This window comes from Populus nigra, chromosome 2, assembly GCF_951802175.1.
Source record: "Populus nigra chromosome 2, ddPopNigr1.1, whole genome shotgun sequence".
In the NCBI taxonomy this organism is placed as follows: domain Eukaryota; kingdom Viridiplantae; phylum Streptophyta; class Magnoliopsida; order Malpighiales; family Salicaceae; genus Populus; species Populus nigra.
The window spans coordinates 11,408,393-11,413,392 of NC_084853.1; positions in this window are offsets into that span (position 1 = coordinate 11,408,393).

The window sequence follows — 5,000 nt, forward strand, 5'->3', positions numbered from 1 at the left end:
TAATGCCACGCCCACGCCAGCGTAGAGCTCTCCTCGCAATCCCCAAGCTCGGCGGTCCGCACCAGCCACGTCGGCCAGGCCTCCGACTTGCGAGCAGGGGCAGCGGCCACCGCCGCCGTGACGTCGCGGCAAGCAGACAGCCGCGCAGCAGCTGCCAGCACCTTGGCACAAGCACGGCAAATGAATGCCACGCCCACGCCGCGGATAAGCAGCCCCAACGCGCCCGACGGCTTGGAGCGGGTCCCGAAGACGGTGGCCGGAATCGGGTCGTCGCCGGCCGGAAAACGGGTCATCGATGCCGGCAATACTTCGGGCCATGAGGCCCCCCACCTTAGTCCGAGTTTAGCAACAGCCCACATATCCCCCGCGGCAGGCCTATGGGCGCCAGGCCAGCGCGCCCCATGGCCAGTCAGGGGGCACCCCCCTAAAGAGCAATAAGTGTCATTGAAGCTCTGGCAGGGGGAGACACTACTAGGTCCCAGCTGTCACCCCCCCTCTAAAAAATTCATTTCTTGGTATTTTGAGCTGAAATTTTGCACAGAGGTTGGCAAAAATCCAATCCAACTTTATTAATTTTTCCAGAATTTTTCGAGGTCGGGAAGTATTTTTTTTTATTTTCCTACCATTAAAAATCGAGGAAATCGGAAAAAATAGGAACCGGCTCGGAATGACCCCAAATTCAGTGGGCAGCCTCATAAAAATATGGCTGATTTTACTGGATTGATTTCATGTGGAAAGCACGACGTTTTGTTGTAGGAATGCGGGAACCCCGGCGGCTCGCCTGCCGCGGCCAGCGACGTCGGGCTGGCCCCTGCAGCGCCTAGCCTCTCCCACGCGGGGGGCAGGCCAGAGCGCGGGGGGCCAGGGCCCGAAGGCAGCCCCCCCGCGGGCGAGAGAGCAAGCCAGCAGGGGCTGTCCGCGCGTCGCGCAGCGCGGCATGGCTGCGGGGGCCGCGCGCGCGCGCCCAAGCGCCCAAGGGCCCCCAAGGGCCCCAGGCCCTCAGGCCCCAGCGCCCCAGCGCCCAGCGCGGGCGGGCGCGCGCGCGCGTGTGGTCTTTGAGGGGCGCCGGCCTGGTGGCTCCCTAAAGAGCAATAAGTGTCATTGCAGCTCTGGCAGGGGGAGACACTACTAGGTCCCAGCTGTCACCCCCCCTCTAAAAAATTCATTTCTTGGTATTTTGAGCTGAAATTTTGCACAGAGGTTGGCAAAAATCCAATCCACCTTCATTAATTTTCCCAGAATTTTTCGAGGTCGGGAAGTATTTGTTTTAATTTTCCTACCATTAGAAATCGAGTAAATCCGCAAAACTAGGAACCGGCCCGGAATGACCCCAAATTCAGTGGGCAGCCTCATAAAAATATGGCTGATTTTACTGGATTGGTTTCATGTGGAAAGCACGACGTTTTCTTGTAGGAATGCGGGAACCCCGGCAGCTCGCCTGCCGCGGCCAGCGACGTCGGGGACGCTGGCCTGCGCTGTCGAGCCCGCGAGGGCTGTCTCCGCGGCAGGCCCCCCCTGAACGGGGCACGACAGGCCACCGCGCTGGCTCGTCCAGCGTCGACAGTCCCTCGTCCAGGTTTCAGATCGCGCCAAGTCGAACCCATGACCTGCTCAAGCCATCGTGCGCTGCCGAATTCGCATCTGCGTGTAGGCTGCCATTCCACGCGGCAGCCCCTGTTTTCGTCAGCGTGCCCCCCTGACGAATTTTCCTGCCTGGCCCAGTCCAGCGTCCAGCCCCTGTTCGTCGAAAAATCTGCGCTGCCGATTTTCCACGCGGCAGCCCCTCTTTTCGTCAGCGTGCCCCCCTGACGAATTTTCCTGCCTGGCCCGGCCAGTCCAGCCCCTGTTCGTCGAAAAATCTGCGCTGCCGATTTTCCACGCGGCAGCCCCTCTTTTCGTCAGCGTGCCCCCCTGACGAATTTTCCTGCCTGGCCCGGCCGGTCCAGCATCCAGCCCCTGTTCGTCGAAAAATCTGCGCTGCCGATTTTCCACGCGGCAGCCCCTGTTTTCCTCAGCGTGCCCCCCTGACGAATGTTCGTCGAAAAATCTGCGCTGCCGATTTTCCACGCGGCAGCCCCTCTTTTCGTCAGCGTGCCCCCCTGACGAATGTTCGTCGAAAAATCTGCGCTGCCGATTTTCCACGCGGCAGCCCCTCTTTTCGTCAGCGTGCCCCCTGACGAATTTTCCTGCCTGGCCCAGTCCAGCGTCCAGCCCCTGTTCGTCGAAAAATCTGCGCTGCCGATTTTCCACGCGGCAGCCCCTCTTTTCGTCAGCGTGCCCCCCTGATGAATTTTCCTGCCTGGCCCGGCCGGTCCAGCCCCTGTTCGTCGAAAAATCTGCGCTGCCGATTTTCCACTCCGCAGCCCCTGTTTTCGTCAGCGTGCCCCCCTGACGAATTTTCCTGCCTGGCCCGGCCAGTCCATCTTCCAGCCCATGTTCATCGAAAAATCTGCGCTGCCGATTTCCCCGACGAACCTGCAGCTGCACAAATCTGCGCTGCCGATTTCCCCCCCTGTCGGCATGGCTGCCGCTGCCCCGATGTCCAGACCAACAGTCTTTTTTGTCGACTTTGCCGATTTTGTCCGCGCTGCCGATTCCAACACTACCCCCTGCATCCAAACCAGCATTGTTTCGTCAGCTCTTCCCCTGACGATTTTAGCCCTGTAACAAACAGTAGGCCTCCAATCCCGCCAACGGGAGCCAAGTTGATAGGGAAGAGAATTGAATGACGCGCCTGGTCCTCGCACCCCGCCACCCGAGGGGCCTTTTTCCCGGCAGCCTCTGAAAAACTCTAGCTTTCACGGTCCTCGCCGCCCCTCACCACCATGGCAGGCCTCTAATCCCACCCATCAGCAGTTGTAGCCGATAGGGCAGTGATTTGAATGACGCGTCGCGGGCCTCCGGGTCATCTCACCCGGCCATTAATTGGAGCGTTTTTGGCTGGCCGAGGATGGGGGGATGGATCTCTTCTTCCGAAAAAGCAAACAGTACATCGGGAGTTATGTTGACGGGGCATGGAATTGAATGACCCGTCGCGGGCCGCCGGGTCATCTCACCCGGCCATCCCGGGGAGCGTTTTTCCCGGCAGCATCGGGGAAACTCTTGCTTTCACTGCCCGCTGCCCAAGTCCCCACTCGAATCGGCCCCCCGCGCCAACAAGCCAACGCTGCCGAATCGGCAGACACTGCTGCCGAATCTGCCGACACTGCCCCGCGGGCTGCCACTGCCCCAGTGTCTAAACCAGCGGTCTTTCTCATCGAGCCTTGGACTATCCAGTCCGTCCTGACTCATCGCCAGCACCTGCTGCCGATTCTGCCGACTTTGCCGATTTTCTCGGCGCTGCCGATTCCAACACTGCGCCCACCGTGTCTGAACCAGCGCTGTTTCGTCAGCGTGTCCCCTCGACGAATTTTCCTGCCTGGCCTGGACAGTCCACCGTCCAGCCCGTGTTCGTCGAAAAATCTGCGCTGCCGATTCTGCCGACTTTGCCGATTTCGTCGGCGCTGCCGATTCCAACACTGCCCGCCGTGCCTGAACCAGCGCTGTTTCGTCAGCGTGTCCCCTCGACAAATTTTCCTGCCTGGCCTGGACAGTCCATCGCCCAGCCCATGTTCGTCGCAAAATCTGCGCTGCCGATTTTCCCCGACGAACCTGCAGCCGCACAAATCTGCGCTGCCGAATCTGCCGACACTGTCCCGCGGGCTGCCACTGCCCCAGTGTCTAAACCAGCAGTCTTTCTCGTCGAGCCTTGGACTATCCAGCCCGTCCAGACCCATCGCCAGCACCCGCTGCCGATTCTGCCGACTTTGCCGATTTCGTCGGCGCTGCCGATTCCACCACTGCCCGCCGTGCCTGAACCAGCGCTGTTTCGTCAGCGTGTCCCCTCGATGAATTTTCCTGCATGGCCCGGCCAGTCCAGCGTCCAGCCCATGTTCGTCGAAAAATCTGCGCTGCCGATTCTGCCGACTTTGCCGATTTCGTCGGCGCTGCCGATTCCAACACTGCCCGCCGTGCCTGAACCAGCGCTGTTTCGTCAGCGTGTCCCCTCGACGAATTTTCCTGCCTGGCCTGGACAGTCCACCGTCCAGCCCGTGTTCGTCGAAAAATCTGCGCTGCCGATTCTGCCGACTTTGCCGATTTCGTCGGCGCTGCCGATTCCAACACTGCCCGCCGTGCCTGAACCAGCGCTGTTTCGTCAGCGTGTCCCCTCGACAAATTTTCCTGCCTGGCCTGGACAGTCCATCGCCCAGCCCATGTTCGTCGCAAAATCTGCGCTGCCGATTTTCCCCGACGAACCTGCAGCCGCACAAATCTGCGCTGCCGAATCTGCCGACACTGTCCCGCGGGCTGCCACTGCCCCAGTGTCTAAACCAGCAGTCTTTCTCGTCGAGCCTTGGACTATCCAGCCCGTCCAGACCCATCGCCAGCACCCGCTGCCGATTCTGCCGACTTTGCCGATTTCGTCGGCGCTGCCGATTCCACCACTGCCCGCCGTGCCTGAACCAGCGCTGTTTCGTCAGCGTGTCCCCTCGATGAATTTTCCTGCATGGCCCGGCCAGTCCAGCGTCCAGCCCATGTTCGTCGAAAAATCTGCGCTGCCGATTCTGCCGACTTTGCCGATTTCGTCGGCGCTGCCGATTCCAACACTGCCCGCCGTGCCTGAACCAGCGCTGTTTCGTCAGCGTGTCCCCTCGACAAATTTTCCTGCCTGGCCTGGACAGTCCATCGTCCAGCCCATGCTCGTCGAAAAATCTGCGCTGCCGATTTTCCCCGACGAACCTGCAGCCGCACAAATCTGCGCTGCCGAATCTGCCAACACTGTCCCGCGGGCTGCCACTGCCCCAGTGTCTCAACCTGCGGTCTTTCTCGTCGAGCCTTGGACTATCCAGCCCGTCCAGACCCATCGCCAGCACCCGCTGCCAATTCTGCCGACTTTGCCGGTTTCATCGGCGCTGCCGATTCCAACACTGCGCCCACCGTGTCTAAACCAGCGCTGTTTC